The 18,510-nt window shown below is 39.7% G+C and overlaps 1 protein-coding gene across 1 annotated transcript in view; it reads left to right on the top strand.

The window, feature by feature from the left end:
- pcp4a (Purkinje cell protein 4a) overlaps positions 1–18,510 on the top strand; it is a 39,462-nt gene that overhangs the window by 8,506 nt on the left and 12,446 nt on the right. The gene's annotated exons all lie outside the window — the stretch shown is intronic.

The following is an 18,510-nucleotide window of genomic DNA, read 5'->3' as shown; positions in this document are numbered from 1 at the left end:
CTCGCCACTCCACATGGTGCCTAAGCCGGACGGTGGTTGGCGCCCGTGTGGCGACTACCGCCGCCTCAATGATGCCACCACGCCCGACCGCTACCCCGTCCCCCATGTTCAGGACTTGTACATTGTACAAGTGTAGACACACATACGCCACACCTGGATGTGCACCTAACAAACATAAATATATCAGTCACACGTAGACACAAGTGTGTGGCGTGAGTGAAACTAGAGCGATCAGGTGCTCTTCACTATCGATCACCGTCAACGTGACTTGTAAACACTTTGAAAAAAATATTAGGCACTTACACGTGCAGGTGTGTACACGCGTGCACGTCAGTAAGTGTGTGTGTTGAGTGTTGTATCCTGTCCAATCACAGCAACGATCTGACTCAGAGCGTAACACTACAGTCACTACCACTCTATGGACGGGTGTCGTGACACAGACTGTAACCGGACTAAATGTTGGTCCGTTATACACTCAACATTCACACACTTACATACCTGCACGCGTGTATACGCCTGCTAATATTTTTTAAGTGTTTATATGTCACGTAGACGGTGATCGATAGTGAAGAGCATCTGATCACTGTAGCTTCACTCACACCACACCTGCGTCTACGTGTGACTGATATATTTGTGTTTGTTAGGTGCACATCCAGGTGTGGCATACGTGTGCAGACGCTTTAATGTGTTAACACGTCTGCAAGCACATATGCGGACGTGACTTGAGCATCGTGCGCGTATACCCATTCTAAGTCTATGGAAAATGTAGATCAGACGGGCAGACGTGCAGGCGCAGGGTTTGCGTTGGACTGGTGCGCATTAATTTAGAAGTGATCCACCCCCCGTACTGTAGTGTGTGTGTGTGCGTGTGCATGTGCGTGTGTGTGCGTGCGTGAGTGTGTGTGCGTGTGCGTGCGTGTGTGTGTGTGTGTGGTGCGTGTGTGTGTGCGTGCGTGCGTGCATGGCCTCCACGTGTCTGTATGTACTCCCTACAATGCCTGTGTATGCTCCTGATGAGAGGATGGATGTTCTGCTGAAGGATCTCCTCCCAGTCCTGGATCAAAGCATCATTCGTCTCCTGGACAGTCTTTGGTTCTGGATTGGAATCAAGTCTGCAGAATGACCAAGCCAGTATGTAGCATCAGTGCCTTCATCATGCAGGAAGTGCTGACACACTCTAGCCACATAGCATCTCAGAAGGCACTCAGAAACGCAAAAGTGAACAAAAATCAGCCTGAAAGGATGAGGACAGGGAAATATCTGTAGTCACCACCTGCAGGACCATTACTTTGTAGGGTGTGCCTTGCGAATTGCCTTTTATTACCACCTGTCATCTGTTCCATGATCAAACTAAAGGTTATTTAACATGCTCTGGCTGATCAATGTGTCTACGGTTGCTGCTCGTTGCCACATACACGTCAGAGACAACAGGTCCCTGACAGACAGGTCTTGGATCACTTGGCAAAGTTGACCTGTTGCCGTGTTTAAAATGCTACAGAGTACCATGACAATGATGCAATATACAAGAAAACCAAAATGCAAGGATTAGACAGTTTAGAAAATGAACTAAAATTCATAAAGTCACTTTTTATCTGACACTGCTGCATTATCATTCCATTAGTACACCTGACTCACTCCTTGGTGTCACATTCTGCAGCACGGGGAAGCTTTTAGTGGACAGCTCCAGCTGCTAAAAGTTAATGCAAATTACAATGCAGTCAGGAATGGAAATATGACTGTCTTGTAATGTTTCTGTAATTGTGCAGCAGGTTAATTGCAGCCCACTGTGCCTGAGTGCTGCGCAGCGGTAGATTTTGTAAGATTGGACAGGCCTTTGCAAGCCCTTTCTGTGGCGATGAAGCCGCTTACGTGTGTTGTGGAGGCTGTCCTAAATACAGTAGGCAGATGACATTTACCCAGTCATCTGCTTGAAATCTGTTAGATGAGTGAAGGATGGCCTCTGGCTGTCAGGATAAAGAGAATATCCTGTTTTACTAATGACCGTTCCTTCAATCAATGCATCTACATTTAAGTGAACTGCTGCTGCGTTGACCCGGCACATACTTTAATTACACTGAGAGTGACGGCTAAGGTGGCTACTTGGCAAAGCCATTTGTTTCATCATCCAGAGTGGACGAGAGGCCTTTTTATTAAATTAATGAGACAAGAGTGTTGGAAGTTGCTGATCGATGGAGAAGGAACTGCCGTGTGTTTGGAAAGATTGATCAGAGATGGATTTGTCTTAAATCTACATTTTGCTGACTGAAGGCTGATTGAGTGATTTAAACTAAAGTCGGTCTTTGAAGTTGAAGTGGTTCAGAAAAAGCTTGTTGAAAATGTGTTAATTTAATGTGATCCTCCACACACTTCCTGACTGTACTGTACATTGCAGCACATTTTAATCTTCAATTCTCAGTGATTTGTTCTGAGGCATGTACTCTGACCCTAATCCCACTTCAAATTATGAACGGAGATTACGCTGAAATAATCTGTAATCCATCTAAATTGTCACTGGGCTTTGGTAATGTCCACGTTCCTTTGTAACCTGGAGCCCCCAGGCGTAATCCTGGCTGCAGCCCAAAACACATACACACTACAAATTCAGATGCTGTTTGTACTGTCTATGTGTTTGTTTATGTATTTACTGTTAATGTTTGTATGAATGTGATCATTTTTATTGTTGTGAAACAAAACTTGGTGTATATGGTTTGAGTTGAGTGTCCATGAAGGTGTTTAAAGATGATCAAACTGATAAATCAGTGTATCATGTTGAACCGAGGGGCAGCAACAACTCCAGTGAAAGCCAAGGCCACGCTATCTGGGGTCCGAGTTGAGATTTTGCCTGAAGCTCTTAAAATGTCACACTTCATTTCTTAGAGCTGCATGTAATCTTTCATAAGTGAGGCCTATATCCAGCTATAATATTAAACTATTTTAATTATTATTATTTTATTATTAATAACCTAGTATTTAATATTTAACTAACTAGCTTAATAATTATTTAAATACCTTGCCTTATGTACTGTATAGCTATTCTTTACACTGAAAAGCATCCTCACTAGGATGACACATACCAAACAACAAGTTACTACAACAACAAAATGATTGTAAGAGGAGTTTATATTTGAAGCTTGAAGTACTTCATGATATGAAACTTAAAACTGAAAAAAAAAATATATTCTTGAGGCAAACAATGGGGCAAAAAGTATTTAGTCAGCTGCCAATTGTGCACGTTCTCCCACTTAAAAAGATGAGAGAAGCCTGTAATTTTCATCATAGGTACACCTCAATTATGAGAGACAAAATGAGAAAAAAAAAATCCAGAAAATCACATTGTTGGATTTTTAATGAATTAATTGGTAAATCCCTCCGTAAAACAAGTATTTGGTCACCTACAAACAAGAAAATGTTATGGGTCTCAAAGACCTGTAACTTTTTCTTTAAGAGGCTCCTCCTCCACTCGTTACCTGTATTAATGGCAACTGTTTGAACTTATTATCGGTATAAAAGACACCTGTCCACAACCTCAAACAGTCACAGTCCAAACTCCACTATGGCCAAGACCAAAGAGCTGTCAAAGGACACCAGAAACAAAATTGTAGACCTGCACCAGGCTGGGAACCCTGAATCTGCAATAGGTAAGTATCTTGGTGTGAAGAAATCAACTGTGGGAGCAATTATTAGAAAATGGAAGACATACAAGACCACTGATAATCTCCCTCGATCTGGGGCTCCACGCAAGATGTCACCCCGTGGGGTCAAGATGATCACAAGAACGGTGAGCAAAAATCCCAGAACCACATGGGGGGACCTAGTGAATGACCTGCAGAAAGCTGGGACCAAAGTAACAAAGGCTACCATCAGTAACACACTACGCCGCCAGGGACTCAAATCCTGCAGTGCCAGACATGTCCCCCTGCTTAAGTCATTACATGTCCAGGCCTGTCTGAAGTTTGCTAGAGAGCATTTGGATGATCCAGGAGAGGATTGGGCGAATGTCATATGGTCAGATGAAACCAAAATAGAAGTTTTTCTTAAAAACTCAACTCATCGTGTTTGGAGCAGAAAGAATGCTGAGTTGCATCCAAAGAACACCATACCTACTGTAAAGCATGGGGGTGGTAACATCATGCTTTGGGAGTGTTTCGCTGCAAAGGCATCAGGACGACTGATCCATGTAAAGGAAAGAATGAATGGGGCCATGTATCGTGAGATTTGGAGTGAAAACCTCCTTCCCTCAGCAAGGGCATTGAAGATGAAACGTGGCTGGGTCTTTCAGCACGACAATGATCCCAAACACACCGCCCGGGCAACAAAGTAGTGGCTTCGTAAGTAGCATTTCAAGTTCCTGCAGTGGCCTAGCCAGTCTCCAGATCTCAACCCTATCGAAAATCTTTGGAAGGAGTTGAAAGTCTGCTCTAGAAGAGATCTGCATGGAGGAATGGGCCAGAATACCAGCAACAGTGTGTGAAAACCTTGTGAAGACTTACAGAAAACGTTTGACCTCTGTCATTGCCAACAAAGGGTACATTGCAAAGTATTGAGATGAACTTTTGTTATTGACCAAATACTTATTTTTCACCATAATTTGCAAATAAATTCATTAAAAATCCTACGATGTGATTTTCTGGATTTTTTTCCACATTTTGTCTCTCATAGTTGAGGTATACTTATGATGAAAATTACAGGCCTTTCTCATCTTTTTGGGTGGAAGAACTTGCACAATTGGTGGCTGACTAAATACTTTTTTGCTCCACTGTATTTAGAAAATGAATCATTGTTTCTATCATTGGTCCTGGGTTGGAGGATCCACTCTGCCCTACTTCCTCATGATAGATTTCTTTGCCACTATCAAAAGGATTTTTCCTAAATACCTGGCCCTTATTCCGATATGTCCATAAGGATAATCAAATTTACTCATGAAGCTCAATGGAATATCATATCCTAGAATTCTTTGCATGTTACAGTGCAAGGTTTTCCAGAAAAACTTTTTTTTTACATTTTCAGAAAATGTGTGAAAGATCTGCATCTTGAACCCAACATGGTAGATTCTTACTGAGTTAATATGGACCATGGGTGTAATATAAAAATAGACCAAACTCTTTCAAGATAATTCCGTCCATGAGTTGGTGGATGTGACACCTACACTTTTGATTTTGAAGCCATGCTGATGTGGACCTTTAGCATGGGTATAGCTCTGTGGAGTGTTTGATGCCATAACTGCTAAAGTTTTATATCATCAGCTTTGTCCTATTTTTACTGAGTTAAAAATAAACCAGTGCTACGTCTTCAACAGTCACTTTTTCATCTGATGCTGTTGAGCTGTTTTGGAAGTTGACTTTTATGCAGACAATCCTTTCATCGTTTCATGATTAATCAGTCAGTCAGTTAGTCAGTCAGTCAGTCAGTCAGTGGGCCCTCAGCAGCAACACACACTCAATCTATGCTAAGGTCTGGCTTCCTGTCTGATGGTGGGGAAGTAGCACAGCCATGTGATGCTGCTGGGCTGAGCTGTCTCTGACCTACTTCTGTTGTCTCCTCCTTAAATTGTTAATAAATCCTGAGAGCAGCATGAAATCTCTCTGAGGAGTCGGAGATACCATAAGAACCAGAAATAGTGCCACCTAACCTCCTGCTGGCAAGATGATTGATTTATTTGACCAATTCCCTTCCTGTTCACGCTGACTACATCTCAGACATGGGCAACTGGTTGACCTCAGTCTTATTTGTGTGACCCCCATAGTAAACGCAGAAAATAAAACCAAAAGCACACAAAATCACAGAGAAATACACAAAATACAGAAAAGTATAAAAACAACATTAAAAAAAGGCTACTGAGACCCTGTCCACAGGTACCAGGGTATCAGCTAAAACAAATATTTTTTCTACAGTTTGGCCCTCATCCACAAGAAAATGCAGGATACTATCATTAAAAATGGGGCTTTTGGAAAACTCAGATAAAAGTGGAGATTTGGGAATGTAACTTTTTAAAATGGAGGACCAGCTACATGTAGACAAGGCCTACATAACTGACTCCAGAGAGAAAAATATGCAAAACCACAAGAAAACCACACAAGATAAACAAAAAAGACTCTACTACGAAGCTGAATTTACATATCACGGCTATGTCTAACCAAATATGTGCAATCGCTGAGCAGCAGTCAAAACGTTAACTTAACCCTTAACTTAATGGAGCAATGTTTGCAGCGTCTGACGAATCACAAACATGGAGAAACCCTGCAGAGCAGCCTATATTATCATGGAGGAACAGACAATTATTCATTCATAATCCAGGCCATAAGGAACGGGCCGTCAGTTTCACTTTGTTACAGCACAGATATATCCACATTGGACGGCACGAGTAGTTGTGCAGTTAATGAATCCATGTTTCTGATATCCAGAATATAACCTGTTATGGAGCACATTAGCCGTTTACGTTACCATGGTGATTTACCCTGGTAAGAAGTGAACCAGCTTTGTAGTAAAGGGCTCAAAAATACAAATAGCAAATGGCTAAAAAAGACATCCAAAATACCAACAAAAATACACAAGATGACTATAAAAATACACAAACAATAAGAAAAATGATACAAAAGGATGCATCAAACATCAACACCAAACAAAAACACACTTGTATTAATGCTCATATTGTTCATTATTCTAAACTCTGACATGATTGTTGATAATATGTTCCTCAGATCAGACAATCGTATTTTTGTGTGCACCTGCATGATGGAATTTGTCCATTTGTGGTACGTTTTGCACTGAAAGTTTAGTCAAAGATGAGTTTAGGATAGCACACGCTGAGGTAGAGGAAGGCAATCATTGCTACATCTGAACTACACGATTGTAGTTCAGTTGGTTTTCAGGCGCACTGCAGAGCTGTATGAAGACACAATCATCAGTTTAAAGTGTTCACAGTGCACACAGACTTTGAAATGTCACAATTAATCTAAAGTTTTGGTAACGTGTTTTAAGAACGCTTGGTGATGCATCAAATATCAGCTCTTCACACTTCCGAGCCGGTGCAAAAGTCACGTCTAACAACCTTCCAATAAATCTGCAGTGATATGAAGATTCAATTAATTTTGTTTCCTCGGAGTGATGAAGTTTTACCTTTTCTCTTACAAATGAATGATAAAAGTGCAGCATCGGTTTGTGTCCACAAGACATGTTTCAGGCTCTGCTCGAGAGGGAACTGGCATAAAATACCCAATTATACAATGTAATCCACAGAAAGTGATTATATCTGAGTGTTAGGGAGACAATAGGAGTGCAAATCTAATTTACAGCACCTGAAGCTATCTACAGGGAAACCCTAATCCCAAATGTTATTACAGCTTTCAGCTGCAAACAAATTAAAAAGCATTGAGGTAATGAATGAATATTGGACTTGGACTTGATTTTATATAGCGCTTTATCACCACACTGAAGCAGTCTCAAAGCGCTTTACATAACAGCTCATTCACCCAATCACTCTCACATTCACACACCAGTGGGACAGGACTGCCATGCAAGGCGCTAGTCGACCATTGGGAGCAACTTAGGATTCAGTGTCTTGCCCAAGGACACTTCGACACATAGTCAGGTACTGGGATCGAACCCCCAACCTCTCGCTCAGAAGACGACCCTCTACCACCTGAGCCACGGTCGCCCTTCTGAATATTGCTTCTGCAGTTTTTTACTAATGCATCACAAAAATCAATGTTAGAGATTTTGTTGAGTTTCAAGTCTTTCTCTGTTAATCAGAATCCAAATACTAATTTTCTTCTCCTGTCCTGTGATGTGACCCTGCTTCACTGCAGGACTGATTTCATTCTATTTGTATTGTTTTTTGTTTTTATTTGATGACAATGGAGGCATAAAGAGTCTGACGCTGGACTGGATTCTGGCCACAAGGACGCCAGGTTTAAAAAAATAAATAAACATTCAAGTGTTTATCTCGCTGTGTTAGTCAGCAGAGGCTGGCAGAGTGGCACACAGTGCACGCTGCAGAGAAGGACATCATTAATAGCTACATAATAACCATCAACACCATCCATTTGTTGAGATGCCTCTATCTCCAGAGTATGGAGCTGGGATGAAACAGTCACTATGGTTCCTCTAGAGGGACAGTGAATGCATCTCCTCACAGGATGCACACGGACTCATTTCAGCTTTGTGTGTTTGGCACCAAAGGCTTGGAGGACTTGTGAGTCGCTCCCTAATGAGGTGTTGTGCTGTTTGGCTGCCCCAATAGAGGCTCTGTGGATTTGTTTAGACGTTTGTGGTGCAGACAGAAGGATGAAACGACTTTTTTAACAGTATGTCTGTAGAAGGGAATGAAGCACTCGGGATAAATGACGGGTGAGCAGAGAATCCACTTGGTAAAAGCTGCACCATCTCAGGCACGTTAGATTCTGCTTCTGCCCTGCGGTGGAAAGAAAGGATCAGAATATCTAGACAATTAAAAAATGACAATCCAGAATGATGACTAGCGATCACAGAAAAGGGACAGAAAACATGGAGTTGACATTCTGAAATGGAAAAAGCCTTCTGAACTGTTTTTTCTCTTTTTTTAAAATAAGGCGTCATATTGGAATGACATACCTGGCATGCATGTTTTGGGACAATATCACATGTTTACACGCTATTTTACCCTTGGAAACAGGTGACTGAATGCCGTTTTCTAGGGATAAAGACAGTGTAAGTGGTTGACTGAATGTCTAAAAAGAAGTGAAACAAAAGAACAAGTGTCAAATCTTGCTCATCATCTCATTCAAAATCTTGCGATACCGGATTTTGAGTAGAGTAAAATGGAAATTGCTATGAGATACGGACCTCATTTTCATGTTTTGGGACCATATCAGACGATTCCATGGTGTTTATTTGCCGTTAAACGGGTGGCTGTGTGCCTAGCATTGTGACAAATGCACATCGACTTTCTTGTTACATAATCTTGCATGATTTCAACATAACCCTCCTGTCTTAAAAAGGTCATCTGAAGCTTAGAAATATAATAGTTACTATATTAACCCTATCTAGCATGTTTAGTATGGTTTCAGGAAGTTTAATAGCCAGTAAAGTTATATAAATAGGGAAAGACAATAATACAGGAAATGGAGAAATTGACTTGGAAATGACACAGAAATCTGTAAAGAGAATTGAGGAATTGACCACATGGAGCATGTGACTTGTGCAAAAATGTCCATCACTCTGTGAAATCAAATAAAGTCCTTCTGGCACATGCAGAGAATGGGTTGTTCTCTGCATGGAGTGAAAAATCATTATTCTCTGAATAATATAATCCAGATTTTAAATATATTGGTTGTCCGATCTGTTAAGGAGAAGGAAGAAGGAAATCTTTTTGTTTCAGATGTTAGGTTTTGCTCCTTTGCTTCAGAGGATAAAGTAACCTCCCCATTTAAAGACATATGAACAATGTTTTTAACTGGCCCATATTTAGAGTAAGACGTGAGCTGTGTTCTAAATGTCGTACTAATGTACTACTCATACTTAGTCTGACGTTAAAATTCGTATTTAGTGCATTCACAATAGATAGTATGAAAAGAGGCGGATGAATATACAGTAAGTATGCACGGTGGGCACACTAGTCATACTCAACCGCCCCATGATGCATTGCGAGTGGAATGTGAAATCGACCTGGGACCGGCTTCAAGCTAAAAATCAAACCTCATCTTTTCAAAACAAAAGCGTCTCTTCTTGTTTTCCATTAGTTTTTTTTTTTGAACACTTTTGTAAATAGGGCTCTTGTTTTGAAGTTAACTGGAAGTTTTGTCTGGAGCACAATGGAGGGTCACTGAAAATCTCCAAATTTTCAGAATAAAATGTGTTTCCACAAGTTTTATGGATCAAATGACCACATATTGATATTCTACTTTGTTACTTTTTCACTTAAAATGTTTTCAGAACTTAGAAAAAGGTGGAGAACTAATAATAATGCAGTGATCAATTGGTGCATCCTTAGTTCCCCACCGATCGGCTTCCGATTTCCTTTTGCATATAAAACCAATCTTTTCCACCTCTGCAAAGTTTTTAAAGTCAGCCACTGCCCCCTTCTGATGTGAGATGACTGACAGGCCCGCCCACAACGTTATGCGTGCATGCGTCTGCTACACGGGTTAATAAGAACAGTCACGGAGGCACGATCAACCTAGAATGTCGACATTTCAGCAGTAAAGGATCACAATTTGTAATTTGTGTATTGTGGAAAATAGTTGTTCACCATTTAAGAAACCGCCACACCGCTGAGTATGCAGCATTTGAAGCTAGGAATCAAGCTAATGCTAAAGCAAAAGCTAGCGGGAGCAAAGAGCCAGTCAGTTCATGCATTGGACATAAAGAAAAACCATGAATGTACAAGTGACTGTTATAAGTTTGAAAACAACTAACCTGTGCCTTGTTCATTCTACTCATTATCCGTTGACTTTTGAAAACATTGCACATGCTGCAATTTATTTTTTGTAGAATGTTTGATGTTTGGGAGCTTTTATTTTGTAAGCTGTGGTGAGTTTTTTTCAGATTGATAGTTTTGCACTTAAATATTCACAAAGCTGCAACATTTGACATTTTTTTTTAATTTTTGCACTTCTGTAGAGTAGATTCTTATTTTATCATCGACCTCAAACCTTGTGATTTTCTTTAAAAACTACTGTGCCCTTTATTTTTGGCAATGAGCTCCAAACAGGTCTGCAGTGTTAACTGTTGCACGTGTTAAAAAGGTGAAATGTGAAAAATGAAAGACTAAAGGAACTGATATAATTTAGTAGTTTGGACAGCAATGTTATAAACTTTTTTATTTATGTTTGAGATAACTACCTCATGTGCAGTTAAAACAAAAAATGTGTATTGTTTCACAGTTGTTCAGTGTTTTACAATAAGATAAGATCGGAACATTGCTGTCATCGTCATCGGCTAAAATCGGAATTTGCAGGGCAGGCTTTTAAAAAAATTGGTGATCGGTGTACCCCTATGTAATACAAACGCAGATATTTGACCTCATTGTGCTTCCGTTTTTTGTCGTTGTTGTTTTGAAATGCATTTTGGGAAACTTGGAAGTATACTTCAGTGGGAATGCTCATTATCCTAATCAACTTGTACTATGTACAGTAGTAGACAGTATATACTCATTGAGTTTGTAGTGTATAGTACGGAGTGTGTCATTTCGAACACAGCCATAGATAAACAAGTTTGGGTTGGTGAAACAAATCACCATCCATCCATCCATCCATCCATCCATCCATTCATCCATCCATCCATGTGTTACATGTCCCTTGCAGGGTAAACAGCATGATAGAATCACTGTGAATGTAAATGTTAGCAACCAAAGTGCTATAGTGTGCTCATCTGAAGCCCCCACAGCTTTTAATACTGGATCAGAGTGAAGCTTCCCAGAGGACATAGCTCACTGTAATTGGTGCTAAAGCAGCGAGACTCTTCTCTTTATCTGACAGCTTTCTATTGTATTTCAACACATCCGCTGCACTCGGAGAACTACCTCCATGTCACCTCTGAAATTAATTTGTGTGAGAACTACAGGTTGTCATTGGGATGCCAGTGCTTGTTTTGCACACAGCGGGTGATTTAGGAAGTGATAGCATTGCACATATAATGCTGCTTAGTGCACTAATTAAAGCACAATAATGCACTTTACTGTTACTTATTTTAACCCTGTGGAAACACTGCTGACTTTTGAATCTTAGATTGAAACTAGAGATAAAGCAGAACTAAGTAACTCTTTCACCTTAATGAATCCTTCTTGTAGTCCCTGTGAGGGTAATACAAGTGTTTGGGGTGATTGGGGGTCTTTCATCTCCCACTTTTGTCTCTGGCCAGAAAACTGCACTTGCAACTTTCCCTGCCTCCGACCCGGTGGCAAGACGTACTGCTTTACGACAGCCTAATACAAACTAATGCTAAAATATGACCAGCCCCGTGGCTGCACACGGTTGTCTACAAATTCACTTTTCTGAAACTTATGTCATGGTGGAGCCAGCAAAAAAAAGCAGAGAACACCTTTGTTTGAGGAACGGAGCAACTCCATGCAGTGACAGCTCAGCAGCAACAGACACTGCAAACACACACACTGTCACGCACACACTCGCAACCCAGCACTCCATCAGGCAGCACACACACAAATATCCATCCATCTATCCATTTTCACAGCCGCTTTGTCAGCACACAAACACATCACACACGCTTCCACACTCCCTTCCGTATTACTTCCACATCATTCATTTATTTTTCTTGTTTCTCTTCCTCATGCTGTTCACATGGTCACATGGTCACATGTGTGAAAGCACATGTTGTATTGGGAGAGCAAAGGTGTGCATGTAGCTGTGGGGTGGGACAGGCGGCGGGGGGTGAGGAGTTTTTACGACAGTGACATAACCAAAAGGGACCTTTGGGGGAGCGAAGTTACTTAGTTCTGCTTTAAACTTTGAGCTACTTCGAAAGTGAATAATCTGTAAGGGTTACCACCAGTTTGATACACACTTCTTAAATACTAAGTTTTCACGGTTTACCTAGAGGGTTAGATAATGAAGGAAGACTAGCAGTAAATTAATAATGTAGGAAATGTCTAAGTTTAAACACTATTTTTTTATCTTAATTTATGCAATTGTTTCATTTTCATTAAATTTAAATGGAAATTTTCATGTTCTTGTTCTACTAGCCACTAACAACTTTTGACCAATTGTAAAACATGTAACATGTTTGCTCAACTTAACAATTTTGTAATATTTTACAAAAATTCACATTGCGTTTTTTTAAAAACATCAGCAGCATTAACAAAATCCTATCTACAACATTTGTTGAACAAACATTTAAAGATGGTTCACACGTAAAGTGCAGCAGTGTTTGACTCTATTGAGGTACTGACGTCTGTCATCTGTGTTTGTCTTTGTGAGTTGGAAAATTCATGAGATTTTAGACAGAGTTCATTGGTGACCAGTGCTGCTGTTAGAACAGGCCTCACCTGGTCATGTGTGCTACATGGTACCGGTCGGCACCAACAACTGTTAATGCAAGTGATATTAGAGAAACAATGTCAAAGCTTATCACTTTTTTTTTCGTCATGTTTTTTTGCTCATCCAATTTTTGAAGGTTGGAGGTTTTCATTCATTCATCCACGTCAGTAGGTGGCAGTAGATACAAATTGGGTCAGGAAAGAAAATGGTCCACTCTAGGAACTTGACCTGGAAAAATGAAAAAAGAAGATATTTGCACATTTTTTTTATTTACTGGTAAATGTTTTAATTTTTTCAATTTACTAAAATATTTTTATTTTCACACAAGATTTTAAAGGAGATCATCATAGACCGACACAGACTTAGTAGACCAATGGTTAACGTCAATGTCTCTCACTGCAAAGACTGAGGGTTTGTCCCAGCAGGGAAATGCTATTACAGATCATATACTTTAAATTTGGGAAATGTATTACATAATATATATACAGTATATATATATATTTTTAATATTGTTAATTGAGTTAATACGTAAGGACCAATCGGAGGTTTGGTAACAGGGACTGGAAACATTGAACCTCTGACATAGTGAGACTTTTTCAGCAAACATCAGCCCATGTGTTCGTTCAGTAAAACACAAAGTGCTTCTATAGCCTTCAGTTTGGAACGCTGCTGTCACACAGACAAAGAGCGTGACAGAAAACTCTTTGCAAGGCCAAGCTGGAGCTAAACCTGAGATGGGCACAACAAATATCTCATTTAAAATTCTCTCATAGCTCCTGGCAATCCTCAGATGTATTTGCCAATGCAAATGTTCCCTTCTTTTCAGCTGTTTATTAGGCACAGCAGAGCGGATAATGTGTTGAATGAGGAATGATGAAACTCTGCTGAAGGAGAAAATGAGCAGAATAGGAAATAACAAGTGGAGAGATAGAAGTAATGTGTGGAGTTCCCCCTGAACGTTCAAATGCAATGGATTAAATAAGCTCGGACTGTATCCAGGCAGAAAAAGGAAGGCGTGCATCAGTGAGGAACAGAGAAGGATTATACACAGGAGAACGTGCACGACGTGTCTGCGTATGTTCCAGGAAACATTCCCTCAGCAGATAATGCAGATGTTTGCTTTTATATATTAATCTTCTATTTTAAAGTCAAATATCACCCTACAAACAAAAGTAGCTACACTCACAACATAGGGTTACTGGTACATCCATGCATTTCAATGTGTATTTATTAGAAAATACAGTTTTTCTTACCCTTCCTTATAGGAAAGCTGGTAATGGTCACAATTATGCATTAAAATAAATTCATTATTTCATTGCAATAACGAAACCTGTATTGCTGTCAAAAAAGGTTTGCACTACGCATAGTGTTGACCTTCGACAGCATGTGCAGTAGGGATGCGTATTGTTCACCGTTTTCATTTGGGAACTGGTTCTTTGTCAAACGATTCTTTGGAATCGCGAACAAAAACCCTTTACAATTCTGCTGTCGATTCTTCCCGAGCTGCGCCGCCACTTTAAACAAACATACCCCACCCGCAAATTTTCGATGACGTTACACACACAAGCTGCTGCAGAGCAGAGGTGAGCTTTTTGCTTCATTTCACAAAGAAGGACGACACCTCGGGGATCGTCACCTGTAATTCCTGCAGGAGCAGTGGTTCCCAAACTTTTCACAGGCCCGTACCCTTTCAGACATGTTACCCCCTACCGCTGCACACATATAATGATGTAATGCAGTGTTTTTCAACCTTGGGATTGGGATGGTTGTGACGGTTGTGAGGTCTCCAGAAATGTCTAGTAATTTATAATAATAAGAAAATATTGATTAAAAATGTGTTTTTTAAATTTATTTATTTTTTCAAATTATAACACCACACACAAAACAATCTTAAATAACTGTATTATATACTTTCACTTTCTTAAATATAAATCTAGTTAAAATAAAATGCAGTATAAAAATACCTGAGATGGTGCATCTTGTTCCTTTGTCACTAAATTAATCGTGGAAACAACAAAACATCAAATACTAATTTTAGAAAGAGAAAAAGTCTCTGCAGATGCCAAAAATGTGTGATATTGAAATGGGATCATGAGTCCCACTGATGTAATGTCACATACAATGTAGCCCTACAGTAAAATGTTTCTCTGAATGTTACCTATCCTTTTGAGGAATAATATATAACAGTTAAAAGAATAATAATCTCTAAGAAATGTAAATCGGTAAAGCAAAGTGGCTCTTTGATGAGATTGTTTCTCTGTCACCATGGTTACTGTTGCATCAGCTAATGTGTAAGTTATGGCAATGCATGGAGGCTCCCAACTGGTGGTCAATTTATGTTCTCGTTTCCAATTTTTATTTGTCATCCATGTACCCCCTATGACAATTTGCGTACCCCACTTTGGGAATCTAGGTGCTAGAGGGATCTGTGCGCCAAAGGCGGTAACTCAACCAATATGTCCAAACAATTGTCCACACACAGCATTATACTCAAGCAATGCCGTGTCTTACCTGCTGTGCTAGCACTAGCACAGCAGGTAAAATTAAACAACTGGCTAACCTTGTGTGATAATGATAAAAATGAGGTTCATTTATTGTCCTAAGCCAATAGCCACTTGACTTGTGGACTCATTTTACTCATTTGAGTATTGTTTATTCTCAGCGTTGAAAAATTAAGATTTATATTAATAAACCTGATATTTATTTTAATCAGAATCAGAAATGTTTTAATGGCCAAGTACAGTTTTTAGGAAGGAACAAGGAATTTGTCTTGGTAGTTGGTGCACGAAATAAAAAACAAAGAAAACAAAGAACAACCGAAACCTCCTTCCAGAAGGGAGAGATTGAAAACGGGGGGGGAGGGGTCGGCCACAATCTTTCCTGCACGCCTCAGAATCCTGGAGGCGTAATAAACTAGGTTGTATTCTTTTCTGCTGTACTCATGTATTACTTGTTTTTCAGGGATCGATAAGAGAATCGATAAAAAAATCCAACCCTACAGTTTCTAATCATTTACATTCACAGTACTAAGTCTTTACAAACATCAATCTGACTGAAACACACAGTATTTTTTTAATGTATCTTTTGGAGGCAGATAACTCTTTTGGAGTTGCTGTTTGTTGCAGTGGATAGAACCTACGAGGCTGAAAGGCACAGATGACACTTAACTGAAATGTTTTTGTCTTCTATTCTATTTTATTCTTATCAGTGCTCAACTAGAGTAAAATAATGCACGTATATACACTTCGAGGCTCGTCCTGCTCTCGCATTGACTCGCCATGATTAGCGCACGTTATGTAAACAGAGACATGCCGACAATGCTTCTTCTCCAGTTTTACCGTGGGTGGCACGGCATCCCGCTAAAAAATGTAGCTCCACTGTAAACAGGAAGTACACCGCAGCTACCCAAGTAATGGACAAATGTACCATATTGCAACGGTAACTGCGTTTATTTCTTTACAAAATATTGCGTTAGAGTATTAGTTACTGTCAAGAGTAGCAGTAGCGGGGAAACGCGTTACTTGTTACTTGTAAAGCGTTACCGCCCAACACTGCCCGATGGGTTCTATTATGTCCTGTCATTTTTTGGTCAGGTATCCATGCTCTAGTCTAGTAAATAGTACCAGCACTGGGAGTAGGTGCCATGTTTTGTCAGGTTTGTAGTAGGCTCTACTCAAAAAAATGCAGAAACAGTGTTTGCTGCTGCAATTCCTTTAAATTCCTTTAAACGAGTGGTTGATCGGTTTGTTTTTTGCATAAGATAGAAGAAGGACTTTTAGGGGTTCAGATTTTTCATTTAAAAATTTCCTAAATTCAGGGTTTACCATCTCCACATCACATCCACGTCACTGTACACTTTTCCGTTTCACCATCTTTGCCTTTCAGATCACTTCACTGGCTATTTAACTTTCCAAAATCATCTCAAATGTGCTAAATAGGGTTAATAGAGTCAACTATTGTTATCAATTTTACATTTTATATGCTTCAGATGACTTACAAAATCAGATAATAATCACTAGAGCAAGGTAAGCCACATTACTAGCCCATCAGCCATTCGTTGAATGGGAAAAATACTCGTCTCAAAAGTTTATTTTTTAAACCACCGCGAATCAGCAAATTGCCCTCACATTTTGCACGAAATCATGCACAGCCTTGTGATTGTAGACGCTTCTTCTGTGACGTGTCACCATTTGTACTAATACACCAACAGCTAAACCTGTCTGTACCAGTGCTTCTTACCAGGGTTAGGGTTAGATTTGAATGCAGTCAATAATTTGAACAGGTTTTTCATTACCACACATTAAAAACACACTTCAGATGAAGCTCTACATTTATTTTCAATCACAGGATAACATGATCACTATTATAACCATAACATGTCGTGCAATATTTTGAAGTGAATTATTAGTGGAATTGGACATATTTGTTCATTTATCAAACTTTCTTGACATTTAGTCATGTTTTCTGGTGAAAAGTAGCTTGTAAATGCGTCATATTTTCCCTAAATATGCTTGTGAGGCCGTTCCGTGCTACGTTGTGGTCCGATTGTGTTTTTTCCGTCTATTTTCTGCAATCCCGAAAAATCAGGAGCCACAGACTTCACTGAAAAGACGAACGGTAGATGATCATTGTCTGTGTAACACATCAGTACTCTTTATACCAGCCTGGAATGCTTGTAGTATAAGTAAGAAAAGATTAAAATGGAATGAAGAAATAAGTGAAAGGAATGAAGGAAAGCTCAGAGGAATGATTGAAACACACTCTGAAGTGCTCCGACTTTCAGCTTCTTACTGATTCCATTTGTCTTGATTTTCTAAAATTGGCCTGCAGCTAATACTAAGACAATCTTTCACACAATATTGTTGTGTCTACTTACTCGAGCTGTCTGGGGCTAAATGCATAATGCTGGTGGGTGAAAGTGTGATTTATGGCCACCATCTCCGACTCTGATAACGGCAGATGAAAGTCAGCGTGATGCCGGAGATCCCAGCAGCACTGACTCACTGTGATTTCTGTGTAAACAGATGTTACGATGCCAAAAGAATTCTCCCTAAAACCACCATCATTACACCTGACTCCAGGGTTACTGATTTAAATGAAGCCTCCCACGCTCTGACTTGTTGGTGCCCGTGGGATAAAGGTTCCAACAAGGTGTTTATTTGAAATATGCTGCAATTCCAGTCGGAGTGGTCACACTTGTTCTCTGTATTTTGATGTGAAAAACACAGAATCAATAATTCAGATCAAGGGGTGCCCACATTTTCATTGAAGGGTCACAATATATATAAACACTTAGTGTAGTAGTTTGAAATTGAAGAACACTTTTCTTTATTGTGTTTCATGGCATAAAATTATGAAACATCTAAACGTCTTCAAAGACATTTAGTGCAATATAAATTTAACAAAATGGGACACAACATACCCCACCTATATGATCAAAACACTACATTTTCCCTGCCTTGAACAATCCTTTAAAACTCGAGAAATTGTAAATCACTGAACTGTATTACATAAATGTTTATAATTCAAGAAATATCAAAAA

This window comes from Gouania willdenowi, chromosome 14 (genome assembly GCF_900634775.1).
Source record: "Gouania willdenowi chromosome 14, fGouWil2.1, whole genome shotgun sequence".
Classification (NCBI taxonomy): Eukaryota; Metazoa; Chordata; class Actinopteri; order Blenniiformes; family Gobiesocidae; genus Gouania; species Gouania willdenowi.
The sequence above is the reverse complement of the archived record's forward strand: the minus strand, read 5'-3'. Positions and strand labels throughout refer to the sequence as shown.